The 21,798-nt window shown below is 40.5% G+C and overlaps 1 protein-coding gene across 50 annotated transcripts in view; it reads right to left on the reverse strand.

Moving 5' to 3' along the window:
• The window catches only part of LOC109421922 (sodium channel protein para), a 521,170-nt gene that overhangs the window by 339,145 nt on the left and 160,227 nt on the right, over positions 1-21,798 (reverse strand). For all 50 annotated transcript variants that reach the window (XM_062855155.1, XM_062855169.1, XM_062855173.1 and 47 more), the window contains exons 4-6: positions 18,244-18,328; positions 17,649-18,115; positions 17,464-17,564 (exon numbers count right to left, since the gene is read on the reverse strand). The gene's annotated coding sequence lies outside the window, so the exon portion shown is untranslated. The remainder of the gene's footprint in view (positions 1-17,463; positions 17,565-17,648; positions 18,116-18,243; positions 18,329-21,798) is intronic.

Raw genomic sequence — 21,798 nt, forward strand, 5'->3', positions numbered from 1 at the left:
TAGTCATACAACTGTGAGTTTTAATTGTTGCTGTTACAAAACCCTACTAAAAATCAAACAGAACCAATCAGCAATGGAATTGTTACTTGGGATGTGTATTTGTTGGTATTTTGGTTAAAGTGCGGGATAGGCCGAACGAGAGGACTATGCAAACGAAGCATCCCAATACCCTATGACTTGGAATGTATTTCCGATCTGTAGGGTCAGTAGGTCGGCTCCAGACGTACGTTCTCCTGCATTTGGGAAATTTGTGCCACCTGTCATGGTGCTGCAATCAGTGGCAAACTCAGAGCACCAACTAAAGGCAACTATCCGGTGAGTTTGTTCCTTGTTATTCTTTTTCTGTGGATTCTATTCCAATTATTTAATTAGTTCAGTCTTATACCATAGGTCATATTTTGTATTCTTTTGTTTGCGATGTCTTCTTTTAAAATATTTTTCCATTGACTTTGTATAGTTCGACACCATGAGCGTTGACTTTGATTTTTGTTTCATTTTGTCACTGTTCGATTGCATCTTGCAAATTATCTCTTCTACTTATTTTCTCAAATTTCACTTTTTCGTACAATCTGGCAGGCACAGTATGTCGTTTAGCTGACAGCTTACACACTGTTTTTTTTATCTGCTTGTTTATATACAGTGTATCAAACAATTGTCCGTACAGAATTTTTTTGGTTAAAATATTTTTTCATTCAAATGTTCATAACTTTTTTATACGTCAATCAAAAACGCTGAAATTTTGACCAATCATGAATCATATATTGAAGCTCTATTGGTAAAATTTTTAACGAGATCGAATAACTTTTCTGCAAGTTGTAGAACTTTTAGAAAAACTTATAACATTTTTGAACATATTTTTAACACATTATATCTCAGTATGTATCCGATGAAACTTTTTCATTTCTTTTTGTGTTATAGCTGATACCTAAGGCTTTCATATGCAGCTACTTTTAAGGTTTTAAATTCACTACAAAAAATATGAAAAATGTACTTATGTAGTTGGCACTATTTAAAAATTTACCATATTTTGCACATATAAATCTGCCAAACGTTTTCCACCAATAAAAGTGCATTAACTGAACGAAAAATACATAGGACCTACTCTTCATATGTAGTTTAGTAGGTCCTGTATAAAAATATTACACTAAGAAAGTTTAAAAACATTTAAAACACTTGGCATTTTTATTTATCAAAATATGATAAATTTCCCAATGACACTCTGAACATATATAGATTTTTCATATTTTTTGTAGTGAATACAAAACCTCAAACAAAGCTGTATACGAAAGCCTTAGGTATAAGCTGTATTACAAAAAAATTGAAAAAGTTTGATCGAGTATATATTGAGATATAATGTTTTAAAAATGTGCTCAAAAATCTTATAAATTTTACAAAAAGTTCTATTACTTTCAGAAAACTTATTCGATCTCGCTCAAAATTTTACCATTGGAGCTTTAATATATGGTGCATGATTGATCAAAATTTCAGCGTATTTGATTGATGTATGAAAAAGTTATGATCGTTTGAATGTAAAATTATTTTGACCAAAAAATTGCTGTACGGACAATTGTTTGATACACTGTATGTTTTATGTGTTTTATTTTTTATGAATGATGATTGAGTGATCATCTGACGTGGGTGGTCGATTGTTTGCTTTTGCATGTTTTGTCGCGTCTTTTGTAGTAAATATTAGGCGAGATTGTGTTGTTCTTTCATGTGCATGCATCGCTTCTGTAAGTGGTGAGTATCGCAGCATGATCGATTGTGTCCGCTATTGAAAATCAAAACAATGAATGCGCGGGTGTTTAGTGTTCAGTATTATGTTGAAAACGAAACCAATATACGCATGAATGTTTATATTTTAGTATTGTGTTGTTCCTTGCTGTGCCTGCGAGTGTCGAAAGATAGTGTTGCACGATCGTGTCTCTTTTAGCGGTAGGTCGAGGGGGGCTCCAGCGAATTGTTGATGATCGGTGAGCTTATTCCAAGTTTTTCTTTGAAAGACGCAGTAAATGTATCTATTAGTATAAAATCATCCTTCATATGTTTACTCAACTAGAACTACAAAGTTCGTCACTTCAAGTGGCGGCCAAATTTTTCATTAAAATTGTTTTATTTTTATTAAATTCTAGTGTATTTTTTCACAGTCCGCCACCTTCTCACTCGCTACATACACTACATTTATTTGTTCAACATCACATTTAAGACAAGACATAATCTACAATAGTACGCCACAATACTCGGTTTGTGGCTGCCGCTCTCCATCCTCGGTCGCGCCCAATGCTCGCCAAGTCACGCTCCACCTGGTCCGCCCATCGTGCTCTCTGCGCTCCACGCCTTCTTGTGCCAACCGGATCAGTAGCAAACACCAGCTTTGCAGGGTTGTTATCCGTCACTCTTGCAACATGCCCTGCCCACCGTATCCCTCTGGTTTTGGTCACCTTTTGGATGCTGGGTTCGCCGTAAAGTGCAGCGAGCTCGTGGTTCATCCTTCTCCGCCACACATCGTTCTCCTGCACACCGCCGAATATCGTCCTTAGCACGCGTCGCTCGAAAACTCCGAGTGCTTGCAGGTCCTCCTCGAGCATGGTCCATGTCTCGTGCCCGTAGAGAATAGGTTCCCAAACTATATGAGTGCGCGACCCCCTTTTGCCAGTAGACGTGCGCTCGGCGGCCCACCATAGAAATTCCCTCATATGTTGTATGTTACAGTAAATTATTCAACTGTCCCTTGCGACCCCCTGGATGAAGGCCGGCGACCCCCCTGGGGGGTCGCGACTCACAGTTTGGGAAACCATGCCGTAGAGGATTACCGGTCTTATTAGCGTTTTGTACCATGTACCATTTGGTGCGTGGGTGAATCTTTTTCGACCGCAGTTTCTTCTGGAGCCCGTAGTAGGCCCGACTTCCGCTGATGATGCGCCTCCGAATTTTACGGCTCACGTTGTTGTCAGCCGTCAGTAAGGATCCGAGGTAGACGAATTCCTCCACCACCTCGAAAGTATCCCCGTCTATCGTAACATTACTACCCAGACGGATCCGGTCGTGTTCGGTTCCGCCTACCAGCATGTACTTTGTTTTTGAGGCATTCGCCACCAGTCCGACCTTTGCTGCTTCGCGTTTCAGGTGGGTGTACAGCTCTGTCACCGTTCCAAATGTTCTAGCGATAATGTCCATGTCGTCCGCAAAGCACACAAATTTTGTGAAAATCGTTCCTCGGCTGTTGAGCCCGGCTCGTCGCATCACACCTTCCAAAGCGATGTTGAAGAGTAGGCATGAGAGTCCATCACCTTGTCGCAGTCCCCGGCGAGATTCGAATGAACTGGAGAGTTCACCCGAAACCTTTACGCAGTTTTGCACACCGGCCATCGTTGCTTTAATCAGTCTAGTTAGCTTCCCAGGGAAGTCGTATGACTCGTATGCCGATTTGAAATCGATGAACAGGTGATGCGTTGGGACCTGGTATTCACGGCATTTCTGGAGAATTTGCCGAATGGTGAAGATCTGGTTCGTTGTCGACCGGCAGTCGATGAAGCCAGCTTGATAACTTTCCACGAACTCATTCGTTTTAGGTGACAGACAATGGAAGATGATCTGGGATAGCACTTTGTAGGCAGCATTCAAAATAGTGATCGCTCTGAAGTTCTGATGGGGCAGATTACGCCTTCCTTCGCCTTCCAGCTCCTTCGGTAGCTGTTCTGTTTCCCAGATCCTGACTATCAGCCGGTGCAGACAGGTGGCCAACTTTTCTGGGCCCGTCTTGATGAGTTCAGCTGCGATACCATCCTTACCAGTTTTGAGCTGATGAATGGCATCCTTAACGTTGAACCATTCGTCATTGAGCACATCGTCATCATCAAACATTTGAAAGCAGGTTTTTCGTTCAAATCAAACATTATTGCAACAAAAATGGATTCACTGTGATCCACATGAGGAATAGAATACAGTGAATACATTTCCGTGGTCGTTGTTTTGATTTACAGTGAAAAAACTGCTTTTTATTTACGAAAAATGATGACGGATGCTTGAGCCTTAACTCCCCTCAGCGTGGGAGTTGGTTCATTTCCGTCCTCCGCTGCGCTGGTGTCGTCGTTTCCTTCGTTGCGGTGGTCTCCCACGTTCTCCACGCCATTCAGGTGCTGATCGAAGTGCTGCTTCCACCTTTCGATCACCTCACGTCCGATTATCAAGAGGCCTCCGTCCTTATCCCTGCGCATTTCGGCTCGCGCCACGAAGCCGTTGCGGGATGCGTTGAGCTTCTGGTAGAACTTCCGTGTTTCTTAGGAACGGCACAGCAGTTCCATTTCTTCGTACTCCGCTTCTTCCAGATGGCGCTTTTTCTCCCGAAAAAGGCGGGTATGCTGTTTTCGCTTCTGTTTGTAACTTTCCACGTTCTGTCGGGTCCCTTGCTGCAGCATTACCACCCTCGTTGCGTTCTTCTCCTCCAAAACCGTTCTGCACTCTTCGTCGAACCATTCGTTCCGTCGATTCCGTTCCACGGTGCTCTTGGCTGCGTCGTTGATGGCTGCTTTCACTGTACTCCAGCAGTCCTCTAGAGGGGCCTCATCGAGCTTGCCCTCGTCTGGCAACGCGGCCTCGAGATTCTGCGCGTATGCTGAGGCGACATCAGGTTGTTTCAGTCGCTCTAGGTTGTATCGTGGCGATCGCCGGTACCGTACATTGTTGATGACGGAGAGTTTTGGGCAAAGTTTGACCATCACCAGATAGTGGTTGGAGTCGATGTTGGCGCCACGATAGGTCCTGATGTCGATAATGTCGGAGAAGTGCCGTCCATCAATCAGATCGTGGTCGATTTGAGATTCCGTCTGCTGTGGTGATCTCCAGGTGTAACGATAAGGGAGGCTGTGTTGGAAAAGGGTGCTTCGTATGGCCATATTTTTGAAGGCGGCGAAATCAATGAGTCGTAGGCCGTTTTCGTTCGTCTGCAAGTGGGCGCTGAACTTACCAATCGTCGGTCTGAATTCCTCTTTCTGGCCTACCTGAGCGTTTAAATCTCCTATGATGATCTTGACGTCGTAGCTTGGGCAGCGGTCGTACTCGCGTTCGAGCTGCGCGTAAAATGCGTCCTTGTCATCATCAGTGCTTCCGGAGTGTGGGCTGTGCACGTTCATTATACTGAAGTTGAAGAATCGGCCCTTGATCCTCAACCTGCACATTCTTTCGTCAATCGGCCACCAACCGATCACGCGCCTCCGCATATCACCCATCACGATGAAAGCTGTTCCCAGCTCGCGTGTGTTGCCGCAGCTCTGGTAGATGGTATGATTACCTCTAAACGTTCGCACCATGGATCCTGTCCAACACACCTCCTGCAGCGCTACGATGCCGAACCGCGGTCCTTCAGTAGATCGGCGAGCATGCGGGTGCTCCCAATGAAGTTGAGAGATCGGCGGTTCCACGTACAGAGTTTCCAATCGCAAGTCCTTTTTGTTCGCTGGAGTCGTTGCCGTTGGTCCCGGTTCGTATTATTATGTTGCTGATTTTCCGTTACAATGATTTTTTTACGGCTGGCTCGTAAGGCCTGCCACCAACTCCCTACTTTCCGGAGGACCATAGTGTACATCTTGTACCGACTTTTCGAACCCTCTAAGCAGAATACCCTCTATGAATGAGTGTAATCAGTTTCGTACCTTTTAATTCCGCCCTATGTTGCTTATCCTTTGACAGATACGCGTATTTCGACTGGAGTGGATAACTGACACTGAGGAAGATTACAAGTGGTAGTCGAAATACGCGTATCTGTCAAAGGATAAGCAACATAGGGCGGAATTAAAAGGTACGAAACTGATTACACTCATTCATACATAGTGTACAGTTGAGCTTAGAGTAGCTTAGAGGCACTCGGACGTAGATCAGCCACCCCTAACATGGGGATCAGACGCTGTTGTGCCGCTCCTCCTGGAGAACAGACGCTCAGGTTTACCGAAGCAAACCCCCCTTCCCTGTCAGCCTACGACCAAAGTTCCCACCGGGGTTGGTTACCCGATCTTGCCTAAGGTTGCTCATAGTTTCCGGCCGGTACCGCGAGGAGGTAGGGATAGGAGTTGCTAGGCATAGGCTAGTGGATCACAATGGGATACTCCCAGCCTTTACCGTGCCATGTAGCACGGCATGTTTAGGTTGAAAACCAGAAGTGACCTCAATGAGGCCCCGCGGAACCTGTCACGGGAATCCGGATGGGCCAACTTATTCAAATCTGGTTATCGCAGTTGTGTTTCATTGTTCGCAACAAAAATTTCGCTGAAAATTGATGGTTCAAACACAATAACAAACGAAATAATCACTTTTAGCCATTTTGGCAACTCGCTGACCCCAACACAATCTGGAATATCCCCGGAACGGCTCCGGATATTGCATGGCCACTTGAGTATAATAAACTACCACCAATTTATGATCGATTGAGGGCGACTTAAAAAAAATCGACTGAAAATTGACGAAATGCCAGCATTTTGAAAATGAGTTGTCGAGGGTCGGCTACGTGAAGGTTAATAGAGGCCATATCTATGAGAAATAATTGTTAGAAACCAAACCATAAAAAAATATTGCCTTATCATTCATGCAACTTCTTTGTGAAGAACTAGCATAGGCGTTAAAATTAACAAAAAGAAATGAAAAAAAAAAGAAAAAAAATATCATTGCTGTCATTAGCATCAAGCTTGTTGGACGCCGCCTTGGACCTAAGACTTAGATTTTCACCATAGCTTCCAAAGCACAGAGAGTGTTACATTGGATTTTTTTGTTTTAATGTAAATATAGAGCTATAGTAGGATGTACCCATGCAATTTTGATGAAACCTATTCCTTTTATTTTTTGCTTAGATTTATATAGATCCATATTATTAAAAAAAAAGAAATAACATGTTTTGCACATTTTTTCAATTTCAATAGAATTAACATCAAAGATTACTTCACGGCTGAATACTACTGAATACTACTGAAAGTGCATGTACAGGGGATGGCCAAAATGTTTGGGATAGGCAACTTTTTTTTCTCCCACAAAAAAGTTCAACATGCTATAACTTTTCATAGAGTGCATCAAAAAATCTCAAATTTTGACTGTTTGTCAACCTATTATATGTGCATCATTGGTACAAATTTGGGCTCGATTGATTAATATTTCGCAAAGTTAGAACCATTCGGGTAAAACACCTTTTTTTAGACAACTCATTTTTGAGCTGTCATATCTCGGAAACCAGTGAACCGAATTGAATGAAATTTTGAACGTGCACTAACAATATGTAAATGCTTCACAAACTATTAAAACATAGGTTCTTTTTAAACGTTGAAAAAAGTTATCATAGATTGACACTTTTTGGACTTTTCTCGAAAAAATGTAATTTTTTTACATCAATGTCAATACATTTTAGTATTGATATACAAAGATTTTCCACTTCTGTTCTCAAATTATCTCTAATCAGATATATTAGAGCCTATTTAGATTGAAGGAAGAACACATTTAATAATTTTTGTGTGGTATTGTAAATTTGACTTATTTTCCTCTATATGGGTAAAAATTTCAACCCGATATAACTTAATTCGCTGTGATAAAATATTACATTTTAGAACGTGGTATTAAGCATCAATATATTGTTGATAAACGTTAAAAAATTCATTCAATTCGGTTCACTGGTTTCCGAGATATGACAGTTTAAAAAATGGTTGTCTAAAAAATAGTGTTTTACGCGAACGGTTCTAACTTCACGAAAAATTATTCAATCGAGCCCTAATTTGTACCAATGATGCACACATAATAGGTTGACAAACAGTCAAAATTTGAGATTTTTTGATGCACTCTATGAAAAGTTACAGCATGTTGAATTTTTTTGTGGAAGAAAAAAACTAGGGGTGGGTAATGTCTGAGACATAACCGCAATGTTGACGTAGGACAAAGGCGGGAATGAGGTTCCGACTTTTATATATTTAAATGTGCCCTTTCATTTCGCGCCCTTAATGCTAGAGCTAGGTAACTCGTTTTGGAAAGTGCAGATAAAAATGGCTGGTAAAACTCATCCTGGTATAAAACAAACTCTTTGTTGGTCTAAAATGTTGAATTAATATGTGTTTTCGGATTTTCAATTGACAAACTTGTGTTTATTGTGGTATACGTTCAGATATAAACAAATTTCTTGCGATTTCGCAAAACCAGTTACCTAGTTCTAGCATTAAGGGGACGATTTGAAGTCTTAAATCAGCTGATTTTTCGGTTCATTGTTGTCCGACCTTCGTAAATAAATGCATAACGGACCTATCACATAAAAGGCCTATACAATGTATGCTGGCAAAATTCAAATCGGCGGAGTGATGTGTTGATTAAAGTTGTTATGTGATCCATTTCACTGAACGCATTCATAAGATGTTAATTAGTTTAACCTTCCGTGACTCGCGCGGCCATCACTTGAGGGTTGAGCATTATTTCATTTTGAAGATAAATGTTCAACCGTTGTTTGAAAGAATTTTCGTCGAAAGGATAAAATGATTATAATATAGAAAGGCGTTAAGCCATAGCTTCCCAAACATCATATTGCGATCGCAACAATCATTAAAATAACTAAAATTGCCGCTATGAAATGAACAGATAGCGCCACCGTAGCCATGTCTATTTGACACAACTCAATTGCTGTTAACGAAATTTTAGATAATTTTGATTGCAATTTCGTGAAATATTCTAGATTTAATTTAATTTAATTTAATAATTTTCACTGATCCTGAAAGAAACTTTTAAATAACAGAAGATTTCGGCAAGATAATTGAAAATTATCCACACTGAATGCTGGAAGCCATTGAAAACGGTCACCGCTTACTGCCGTGAATGAGATTCCTGGTTCTATCAGCTAAATAGCCGAGAGTCGTCGCAGGATAGGTGCGCAGCTGTGGAGGTGACATCCACTCCATTTGTTTGCCTGAACCAATGAAAATGATGGAAGAAAACAGTGGTCACTGCTTTTATTCCCCAAGATTAGCAGATTAGGCTCCTCCCGTTTGGCTGGCTTTCCAGGTTATTTCATTTGCATGACCCTCCCCGAATGCTCCAGATGCATCCATCAACTAATCAACCGAGAAATGATAAAATTGCCATTGAACGGATAGAGTAACCAAAATATTGGATAATTTCGATCAGTTTAATTCCAAAAATGTTTAAACCTAATTTTAGTCCGGATAGAATAATGCGTTGTTAAATTCTGGGTGGAACCATTAGGCCATTAGTGACCGGCTACATCATTATTGCTGGGCCACCAAGTATTCAATCTTTCACTTTTTAGTCGCACCACTCTTTTCTCGTTCAATGGAATTAAATTAGCTGATTCACAAACTCTTAAGTAATAAATTACAGTGGTCCTGAACAAGCCCGTTTGATTAATTGACGATTTTAGAAACGAAATGGCATGAATTCACCATGTCACGCAATGCGTGTTGGTTTTCTCCGTGATGAATGATAAACGCCACCGAAAACTGGACCGCCGCTTGCTGCCGTGGATTAGAATAATGACCAGTTTCACTATTGCTGGCAACGATGCTCTGTCTTTTGCTTTTTGGTTGCACTACATCTCGATCGATGTTGGAAATTATCCAATTAACTCTTGAGGAATCATTTTCGATGGTCCTGAAAAGGACCGGTTTGAATAATGGACGATTTTGATGCATTCACCATGCCATGCAATGCGTGTTTTCTCTGCGGCGTGCGGAGAATGCTGGACGCCGTCGAAAATTTGCCCACTGCTCCGCTGCCACGGATGCGATTCCAGGCGCCTTCATCAGCACGATAGCCGAGAGTAGTCGCTGGATTGTTGTGCTGCTGCCTTGCTGGAGGTGACATCCACCTCCAACCTCCTTGACTGATCTAACGAAAATGACGAAAGAAAACAGAGAACACTGCTTTTATACCCCTAGATTAGCAGATGAAGCTCCTCCCATTTGGCTGGCTTTGCAGTTTATTCCGTTTGCATGACCCGCCCCGCATGCTCCAGACGCTTCAAACGATTAATCAACCAAGAAATGAGAAAATTTTCATCCACCTCCACCCTCCTTGATTGATCCAACGAAAATGACGTAAGAAAACAGAGGGCACAGCTTTTATACCTGTAGATTAGCAGATGAAGCTCCTCCCATTTGGCTGGCTTCCAGTTTATTTCGTTTGCATGCCCCGCCTACATGCACCCAGACGCTTCAAACGATTAATCAACCCAGAAACGAGTAAATTTTCATCGAAAAGAGCACCAAGCATTCATTCTTTCACTTTTTGGTTGCATCACGGTTTTCCTGACCGATGGAATGAAACCTGTTTAAGGAATCTGGACGATTTAAGAAAGAAAACTACATTAATTCACCATTTCGCACAATGTGTGTTGGATTTCTCCGCTCTGAATGCCGGATACCGTCGAAAATTGCCCCATCGCTTGCTACCGTGGATAAGATTTAGTAACCGGCTTCACTGTTGCTTAGGCACGAGTATTCAATCTGTACTATTTGGTTCCACTACATCTTTACTATTTGGTTTCTCGATCGATTGATGAAAATTATCCGCTCATGAGTTATCATTTTCGGTGGTCCTGATAAGGATCGTTTGGTTATGAATTCACCATGCCAAGCAATGCGTGTTGGTTTTCTCCGCGCTTAATGCTGGGCCACCGAAAACTGACCTGCTGCTTACTGCCGTGGATAAAATTAGTAGTTGACTTCACTCTTGCTGACAAACGGAGCTGTCTTCCACTTTTCGGTTACAACACTGTTCTCGATCGATGGAGGTATAATTATTCTTAACTCTTTTGGAAAGACTTTCTGTGGTCCTGAAAAGGACCGTTGGAATAATGGACAATTTTGATGAATTCACCATGCCACGCAATGCGTGTTGGTTTTCTTCGCGCTCAATGCTAGGTGCCTCCGAAAACTAGTCTGCCGCTTGCTGCTGTGCTCAGTGGATGAGATTCCTGGTACTAACAGCCGAGATTTGACGCAGTTGATGTGCAGCTGCCAGCTGTGGAAGTGACATCCACCTCCATCCTCCTTGATTGATCCAACGAAACTGACGAAAGAAAACAGAGGGCAAAGCTTTTATACCCCTAGATTAGCAGATGAAGCTCCTCCCATTTGGCTGGCTCTCCAGTTTATTTCGTTTGCATGCCCCGCCTGCACGCACTCAGACGCACCAAACGATTAATCAACCCAGAAATGAGTAAATTTTCTTTGAACGGATGAAGTTACCAAAATATTAATTCGAAAAATGTTAGAATTAAACAATGTTTCACTCAAAATGGTCTTAATAGGAAAATGCGTTGCTAAATTCCAGGTGGAATCATTAGTGACCGGCTTCGTAACTGTTGCTAAGCCATGAAGCATTCAATCTTTCACTTGCACCACACTTTTCTCGATCGATGAAGGGAAAATTATCCGAATCATAACTCTTATGGAAATAGTTTCGAAAATCCTGAAAAGGACCGGGACGTATGATGGGCAAATAATTTGCATTATTTCACTCCGCCACGCAATGCTTGTGGGATTTATCTGCGCTGAATGCTAGACGCCGTCGCGAATAGGCCCGCCGCTTGCTGCCGTAGCTGAGATTTATGACCGGCTTCACCGTAGCTGAACAACCACCAAGCATCAATTTATCACTATTTGCTTTCACTTTCACTGGAGGAAATTTATCTAATTAACTCTCTAGGAATCATTTTCGATGGTCCTGAAAAGAACCGTTTGAATAATGGACGATTTTAGGAAGGAAATGAAATGAATTCACCATGCCACGCACGGTATTCTCCGCGCTGAATGCTGGATGCCGTCGAAAACTGGCCCGCCGCTTGTTGCCCTGGATGCGATTCCTGGTGCTATCGATAGTCGAGCGTCGTCGCTGGGTTGATGTGCCGCTGCTCAGCTGGAGGAGACATTCACCTTTGTTGGTTGTTCCAACGAAATCAACGAACTGCTAACTGCTCTCTCCTCGACGGTGGTCGAAATGGAACTGACAATCAGCTCTCGCATGATCGCATTCCTTCCTGCGTCGTAGCTCCACCGCACGATGTGCACCAATCAGAGAGCGTTGGTAGACTGAACGAGAAAATTTGTCCGCTACCCATATTTATAGATTTCAGCGATTTCAATGTCTGACTTTAAAACAACTTTTCAACTATTTATCAATGATTTTTAGGTTCACCGAATATTACAAATTGAACGCGGGAGTTTCATCTCTCGGATAACGGGATTTGTTTATCATTTCGTTCAGTGGGAAAGATACAGTGAGCGTTTAAAATCTTTCACTCAAACGTAACGCTCTTGGGTTCATAAATTTTGAAATGACACCGGGTATAGAAAACAGAGACGTAGTCCTACGTCAAAAGTTGCCTATCCCAAACATTTTGGCCATCCCCTGTAGCTCTTTTCCACAATGGGGTTAAAACAACACAAGAACCTGAAGATTCATGTTTCTGAAGCCAGTTTCACTCAATTAATGTTTTCCAAGTACTTGGAAAAGCAGTTGCGCAAAAACTGGACAGTTATTAAACGATACGAAGTTCCATAATCGGAACCACCGTTATCAGTGCATACGAATAAATCAACTTGCTGAATTTTTCCCAAGTTATGGCTGAGTCGGCAATGACCAGTTAACACTTTGACCAGCATGCTCCATCTGAAGCTTTAACAAACACTACGATACCGGAATAGCTGGCTCAGGACCAGGTATGGGAACAGTCACTTGCTATTTTCTCAGCTCAGACGCATGCTTTCAAAAGCGGTGTATGAAGAACTTTCACCTTGTAGTTGCATGTAAAAATTTGCCGAATACAGCGAGGGTCGCACACGCATACCAAAGTCGTCACAGAGCTATGTTAGCGACTTTCCAGAATGTGAGTGTAATTTACATTCAATTCGTGAAGAGTTGAATTAATAGCTCTCTCACCACTTTTAGATAAAACTACAAGGATTAAGTCCTCCATACACCGTTTTTGATAGCATGCTTCACAGCTGAGAAATTTTTTCTTTGCAAGTGAGTGTTCTCGTCCCTGTTCAGCACCAATGACGTCATATGATGCTCCAGTGCGGGCTAACTTATCAGCCAATTAGTTTCCTGCAAAGGCAGATAACAAAACGAAATCACTTTGTTAATAAACTGTGTTATCGGTATTATCATTTTGTTATTTATGTTATCATCTTTTCTGATTTATGATAACCAGTGATTTTAGTCTATCGCGATAACAAAAAAAATATTAGTTTCCAAGCGCATATTTCAAGGCTTTCCCAAAACTGACAGTCTGATGAACCTCGAATCTAAAAATAGATTCCACTTTTCACCTTCAATGCGACTGCTGCGTCCCACTGGTATAGCGGCTAACGGCTGCGACCAGCAATCGCTCGATCAGGGTTCGAGACCCGCATGGCCCAGTATTTGAAAACATGGGTTGCAAATTATAGGAAACTAGATAGGAAACTTTTTTCAATTGCTGATGATGTCGGCACAGTAGATACTAAAAAGTATTTCGGACGATAAAATACCTCAGAATGATAACAAATCCTGTTATCAGTCAGGTGTCATTTGATATGTTGATAACTAAATGAAATGTTGAGCAAAATATTGCATAACACAATTAGTTATCAATTTGAACTTAATGATAACTTATCATTTTGGTATTCGAGGAGTAAATTTGAGTTATTATTTTTGCTATGTTGACTCTTAATTCAACCAAAATGATAACAATCTCAATTATCATACGAATGATAACCAGGTAACAGAACATGTTATCATTTTGTTATTCACCTTTGCCCGATTATCCATGCAAGGTGAACAGCGTTTGCTGATTTCTGCCTCGATTCTAGTTTGACAAGTTTGAGTTTAATAACAACCTTGTGTTAAATAGCAACCCGGCCATCTGAACAGAAGTGCAATATGATGCCCATTACGTGCTGCTGAAGTGCTGATTGCACTCTGCTACACCTAAGAGCAAAAATTTCGGCCTGAAAAACGGTGCAGTGTCTACCGAGTGAGTAGGAATGATGTAGCATTAGCTCACGAGAGTAGATACCGGTAGGTACCTGTTTGGCCTTCAAGAGGAGCGCCATCAGTGTAACATACGATGGCGTCTGAAATACTGCTGCCTAGATAACCAGATGGCCACTCTTCATGGGAGGGGAAAGACACGTTGTAAAAGCACGCTCGATATCTAAGAAAACACCCAGCAGCAATGCTTTTGAGTGAATGCTCTCTCGATATCGTAAACCAGTTTTTATAAAAGAGTCACAGTGGGATTACCAGATTGGTAGGCATGTTGGCTCACATGAAGGGACATATTAGCCAATTGAACATCATGGATGATCGACAATATGTTCTAAGCATTTGAGAAGAAAAGAGATCAAACTGATACGCCTGAAACTCTTCGCTTCTTCATACTACAAATGACCCATTTTTAGAATAAACTTTACAGTAATATTCCGCCAATATTTGGGAATATACCGTGTAACAAAACTACAAACAAGCGGGTTTTTTTTTTTCAAAACATGTTATAGATACCGTGGTTTGGGATGACATTGGGCCTAAAGGGTACCATTGGTCCATCGATCATACGAATTCAATATAAATCAAAGAATCCGATGGTGGATGCAAAGTATCTTAGAATTATGTATTCTAGTATATTAGCACACAATATGCATTCCCGTCGTATTCTTTATCTGAGGAATAGTGGCCGATTGTCACCCCATTTTGGCTAAATGACACCCTGCATGACGGTATATCAGGATAAATCCCATCTGATCTAGGAGATTTGACAGGAGCATACCCAAGTAACAATCAGCATGCCTTGAAGGTTTATTCATGTTTTATCCTGGTTTTATACGAGCATGTCAAAAAGCTAGTTGTTCTAAATTAGCTTTATGTGGTAGTTTTTTACTTTGAACCTTTTGCGTTCCATAAAACTATCATATAACTTCTGCTATAAACATCTTCAGTTAAAGACTTGCAAGTAGACATTAATTGGTTTTATCACTTATTATATACCATTTCAATAAAACTTGCATTTGCGGTTGTTGTCGGAGAGATTTTTTTTGTAAACAAATACACAAAACTGTGAGGCAACGAATAAAACCAACAAAAGATTTCGTGGCCGTAACATAAGCCAAAAAAAATGCTGTGATAAAACTGCTAGTTCTATCATGAGCTCAGTTATGACTACCTCAGGAGGGTCAGCCCTATTGGAGGAATCATCAGGAACACAGAGTTTTATCCAAAAAATATGTTGCCTAGCCGGGATAATTTATGTAAATACAGAAAAATTATTACTCAATTTTATGATTTCACGTACAGCTTAAGATCAAATTTAACCATATAACACGTTTCCGTCATTTTATTTTGTTAGAAAAATTACATAATGTCTTTTAAACTCCGCTGTGTTGAAAAAAACCTTTTGTGTACCCAATTCCACCGAGTAAATAAAATGCATTTAACTTCCAAATTATGCATAATTTGTGTGGCGCACTTAGTTTTTGTTATTATCACAGTCACATTCACCACAAATTTTCCGTGGCATGTCTGCTGACACGTATTAAATAGGAAAACAGATCTGAATTCCATATCTGCATCTTTTTAATTGATGGCTGGATAAAGAACGAAGCATAATTTATTCTGACGATCGAACATTGAGAGTGAAAAATAATCAAAACAAGTCAGAAGATGGTTTTATTTAGAAGAATGATAAAACTATGATACAACCCGAAATCCTCAGCCGGTTTGCATACGAAGTCTGTAGACCCTAATAAGACTGGGCCAACTAGCCAGAACGTGGACTTATTGAGGCATACAAGAACTCGAGAGCATTTTCAAGTCGGCATCAATGGTTTTATGTTTAGGATTTTTGAATCGCTAAAAAACTTTGATAAAATTGAAATTGTTACTTGGGTAGCTACTAAGTGCCTACTCATTCGATTCTATAGTTACGATACTTCGAGCCGAATCTAGAGAACCATAATTACAAGATATATCCGCACATCCGGAGAAGTGTGTACTGAATATAACTTCCAGAACTTCCTCATAAGAATGAAAATGAAATCACCATTTGGAATAGGAAGTTCGTTAACACAGAAATCCTTTTTCAACCGGATCGTTCAGCAGACCGAAGAACTTTCTGGTTGGCCTGGCGAACAGTCTTGAATGCCTGTGATCCAGCTGAATGTTCTAACTCTTTATACATTGTTTCCTGAGCTTAGCCAAACCGAAATTCCACCAGGGGGTGCTCTTGTGGTCTTTATAAACCGCAGATGACAAGCTTCTTCGATTGCATCAACGACATCATCACAGTTACTTGGAGTTCTAGTGGTAGGTAAATAAATACCCATGAAATTTGGCCGTAATCAAATCAACAAAGTACTTCAAGATTGTTGACCAGAGATTCTAAATATGAAAGGTTACCCAAGTGATATTCATATGTTCAAAATAGATCTATCGATGGTCAGATAGAAATTCCTCTTCCGACACATATCAGTTGAATGCGTAACTAATTCTGTTAGAGGAAAGCGTTACATATATCCAACACTTTTTCTCTAGCAGAAATCATGAAAATTCCCAATAGATACTTCAATTAAATAGCAGTTGCAACTCTGGTAGTCAGCAATGATTGTGTAGTTGACAAGCGCACATGTGCGAGGCATAACAAGCGAGTTTATTATTTCATTTTAACAGAAAATATTAGAAACTGGGTTCACAAGGTTACCTAAATAGAAACTTCCCTTACGAATGTGTGATTCCTGAATTAAAGGTACTTGGACTACTTTGCCATTACTCTACAAAAATTGATCGTTTTTCTTCTTTTATGCTGAAGATTGACCTGAGATATTTCAACCATACCCAAATTAGGCAAGACGAACCGCTTTACAATCACTGCAATAAAAAGAACAGCAGCAACAAAAACCACATCAGTATGGATTGGAAAATGCCAAAGGCGAGGATGCACAGAAAACGCTTGTGTACATACATATATCTCAATGACTAAAGCTTCTATAGGTATCTGATTGTCTCGCAGAAACACAACAAACACGGCACAGTTATCATGACTGATCGAGAATTGACCATCGGCAAAGGAAACTTTCAGTAAATAACTGTGGAAGTGCTCAACCTGAGAAAGGCTTTGTTCTATTGGACACGTAAGGTCTAGAAAAGGAGAGATGTAGTAAAACTTAGTTTCACGCAAAGTCAACTTTAGAGTCCAAACATTATTTACTTGCAAGCATTTTGCTCAAATGATTTTTGTAATCATAGGTTTCACATTAAGAATAGCTAGTGAATTTTTGCTAAGCTATCTTCCTTCATTCTACAATACTCAGTAAGGTTATCTGCATGCTTTATGTTTTTGAATTTAGAATGATATACTTTACATGTCAACTTCTGTATCATGCATTATGGTAATATGTTAGATTAAATATTAAATACAAATCTATTAAGTTATTATGAGCAAAAAAGTACCATTACCTGCTAACAATGATGTGTTAAGGGGGCACGATGTGGGCACGCACTAGGTGCGGCCAGGTATTGACTCGGGCCCCAGGAACTGGTTTGGACGGTGGGCCGTCCTGCCGAAAACGAAACAAAAAGTCACAAAACACCATTTATTTCAGATTTCAATCCTGCCGTCCATTTCCACACAGAAAAATTACCTGTGACGCAAACAAAGTTCACAGACGCAGCGAATTCGGTCGCGGCGGCAACACTGTCGCAGCTGAAGCTCAACACAATCCGTTCTAAAGCAAAATTTTTCATGACCGCCCGTGTTTGATATCCAAGCCGGAATCGGAATCGAACATCGAACGTCGGGGGCGGCGACGACGGCACGGTGCACTCGCGAACTCGTGCAGGACGGGGAATTTCACACTCGGCTGTCCCTAACTTGCTCTCGCTCTCTCAATCTCTCACGTTTTGACTGACTTAACTTTTCTCCAGCTTCAGCTGCGTACACGTGTGTGTAAATATTCACTCACTCACTAGCTTCTGCTCTTCTTCCGCAGCTTTTCGGTAAATGTTGCTACTAAACTATGTACAAATGCACTCCGGAAAATCAAAAATCAATCAGTTTTCAAACGGTCTGATTTTTTACGAACCATGTTCAAACTGAATTCATCACAAACTAATGGGGGAAAAACGGAATAAACCAATTAGTCAAAAATCAAATTCAACTAATGATGAAAAATTGTTAAAAACGCTGCACTTAAGAAAAAATTACAAAACACTCGCAACTACGATTACGATATTAACAATTCTACAGCGGTAATGACTTGTTACGAGATTCTGCCCCGCGACGGATTCCACTCATCTTGTGGTGGTCAACGTCAACGATGGTCTGAAATTGAAGGGGAAAGAGAACGGAGAAGAAACTGATCAGAAGAAGCATATGATAAGTTGATTCTATATTTAGTGGAAAATACGCATGAGTGAAATGTAAATTCGTTATCACGTGTTAACACTATTTGAGCAGCTGTAATTTGCTACATTTATAGTCAACTTTTAAAAATTTCAATGTTATTGCTTTATACCCTTCAAACAAAAAGTGGCTGTGATTCTCGTACAGAACGTTTCAATCTAGCAATTTTAAATTTTAAAATTATATCTATTACTTTTCATAGAACAAATGCAATTCAGATTAATGCAGAAGAAAGTGAAAAATATTTTAAGAAACGCTTTTGTGAATGTTTGCATTGTGCGGCATCGCCTCTACAGAACAAAAATCAGAAACTCTCACACAGTGAAATCTGGCATAATCCGAAATGGAATAGCTTTCAAAAGGGAACAGCAACCTCACATATACAAGAACCACAAATTAGAATTCATTCAAGTTAAATCTTTTTGAGAACCTTCTTAACATAACATTGGATTGTGTTCAGAGCAGTTGGAAAATTTGATTAGGCATAATTCGTCAGATCTACATGCGTAAATTGTTACCTCTCGCTGTATTATAATTAAAATTTTTAATTATATAGGCTCAAAAAGTCCTTCAAGTATAGCTCATTGAATCTACGAACGAAACTAGTGGTCTCAAAGATATTTATAACAAAGATTTGTTTTCACACAGCCTCAAGTAGCTGTGATCCACCAAGTGATGAGTTCAATAACTCGCTGAGGGTCACCAAGAATTCCCATGAGTGAAGGCCATAAAATCTATAAGCGTAATCTGTTTTAAAAGCCTTGAAGCTCTTCTTGGCATCCAGTCTATAGAAATATTCTGGAACGCCTCTTAAACGCTTTGGAACCATCTGAGGCACCCAAAACCCCTTACCCGCCTCCGAAACATCTCTGAACCACCCTGAAGCACCGGGGCACGTCTTGCGACGCCTCCGCACACCTCCTCTTCAGAAAACCCTAGCGAAGCTCAAATAAAAGCCAATGATGCCTCCAAACATTCAGAAAACCCTCTGCAACACCCTGAATCTTCCTGAAATTCCTTGAAACGCCTTTGTCAGAAACCTCTAGGAGAACCCCTCTTAAGATTTTGGAAGATATCCAGGTTCTGGAGATATCCGTCTAAGCATTCTAGGAGAATCTCGAGGAAAAACTTCTCTCAGGATTCTAAGGCAATCCGTCTCAGGATTCAGGGAGAATCGATTCCGGGAATCTGAAGAAATCCTCAGGATACTGGAAGCATTCCTCTAAACATTCTGAGCGAATCCATCTTAGAAAACTGGAGCAATCTCTCCCAGGATTCTTGGGAAATCCCTAATAGAATTCCGGGAGAATACCTATTGGAAGAGTCTTTCTCTCTTTTCTGGGATAAGCTCGCAGGATGTTGGTGTGATAATTTTCATCATTTTGAAGGAATCTCTCACAGAATTTGAGCGGTATCCTCAGAGTTATGGAAAAGTCCCTTTAACAATTTTGGAGGAATATTTCTCAGCAGTATTATATGGGAATACCTATCAGAATTCTAGGGAATCTTTGGATTCTAAGGGAATTCATTTCACGATTTTGGGGTATTTCCTACCAAGGGTGAAATTGCTCTCAGGATTCTATGAAATTTCTGGATGATCTGGGTTGATTCCTCTAAGGATTATGAAAGACCTTCACTTAGAATCCCACTCAGAATTCTGAGAAATCTTTCTCAGCATTGTCAGGAACTCTTCGTAGACTTCTTGGAGAATCATTCTCAGCATTCTCAGAATTGTGGCGAAATTCCTACCAGAATTCTGGGAGAATTTTTCTTAGGATTCTGGGAGAATCCCACGTAAGATTCTAGTGATATCCTTCCCAGGATTCTGCGTTAGATCCTTTAAAGATTCTGGAGGAATATCACTAAGTATTCTGTGGGTACTCTTCCCAAGATTCTCTGAAAATTCGGCTTTTTGAGGTATTCTCCGTCAGGTATCTGGGGAAATTTCTCTCAAGATTCTGGGGAAACCCTTGGGATTCTGGGGCTATATTTTTCCAGATTCTTGGGTACTTAATAATTAATGATGAATCTCTCTCGAGATTCTGAGCAGAATTCTCTAGAGAAATTTGGATTTTGGAAAATCCCTCACATAGATTTGTGAGTCCTCTTAGGATTCTAAGAAATCCATCTCAGTATTCTACGAGAATTCCAGTAGAATTCCGTTTTCTTTATTCTGAAGCAGCTGCTCACAGAAATCCATTCGGGATTTTGGGAGAGTCCCTCTTAGTCATCATGAAAAATCTGGTACAATCCCTTTCAGGAGCTTAGGAAAGTCCTTTCAAAGATTCTGTGGGAATGTCTTTCAGGAATCTGCGGTAATTTTTCTAGGAATTTCCTCAGATTTTTCTCAGAATTCCAGAGAATCCTTCTCAGGGTGCTGAGGAAGTCCATTCTAGAAGTTTGCGTAATCCCTTTCAGGCAGAATCCATATCAGATTTCCGGAAAAATCCTTCTTAGGATTCTAGATACATTTCTCTTAAGAATCTGGAAGAACCCCTCTTATGATCCCTCTCAGGATTCTGTGGAAATCACTCGTAGTATTCTGGAGAATACCTATCGGGATTCTGGCAGAATTATTCTCAGCATTCTAAAGGATTCCACCCAAGATTTTAGGGTAGTTCTGGAAGAATACTTAAAATGATTCTGGAGAAATTCTTATCAGGGAATCTTATCTCCCAGATTTCTGAGACAGTATATCTCAGGTTTCTTTGGCAATCCCATCCAATATTTTAAGGGAACCTTTCTCAGGATTCAGGAGTAGTCCTTCTTAGGGTTCTGAGCAGGATTCTGGGTCATATCTTTTAAGTTTCTTTGGAAATTCATCCTAGAATTCCGAAAATCTTTTGTGAGAATCTCTCTCAGTATTGTAGATGCATTTATCTCAAGAACGTTTAAGAACCGTTCTAGGAATTCGTCAAAGGATTCTGCGAGAATTCATCTTAGGAATCTGGGATAATCCTTCTTAGGATTCTGGAACATTTTGAGAGCATCCCAAGGGAAAGCCTTTCCTAGGATTCTGAGACAAACTATCACAGGATTCTGGGAGGATTCCTCTCGGGATTCTAAGACAATCCGTCTCATAGATATGAAGCAATCTCTCTCAGGATTCTAGAAAAATCCTAAATTCAGAGAGAATTCCTACCATAATATCGCTATATTTTATTGCTTTCTTTTCTAGCTAGTGTCGCTCAGGATTCTGGTGTAATCATTTCCAGCATTCTGAAGAAATCTCTCATAACTCTAGAGGAAATCCTTTCAGAACTCTGGTGGAATCACTTTGAACATTCTTGGGGAGTTTCTCACAGCAGTCTGTGGGAATTTATCTCAGTAATTTGGATATTATTTTTTTTTGTGAATTTTAACTTAGGCTAATTTTACACACTTGGATA

The sequence above is a fragment of the Aedes albopictus genome, chromosome 3, assembly GCF_035046485.1.
Source record: "Aedes albopictus strain Foshan chromosome 3, AalbF5, whole genome shotgun sequence".
NCBI lineage: Eukaryota > Metazoa > Arthropoda > Insecta > Diptera > Culicidae > Aedes > Aedes albopictus.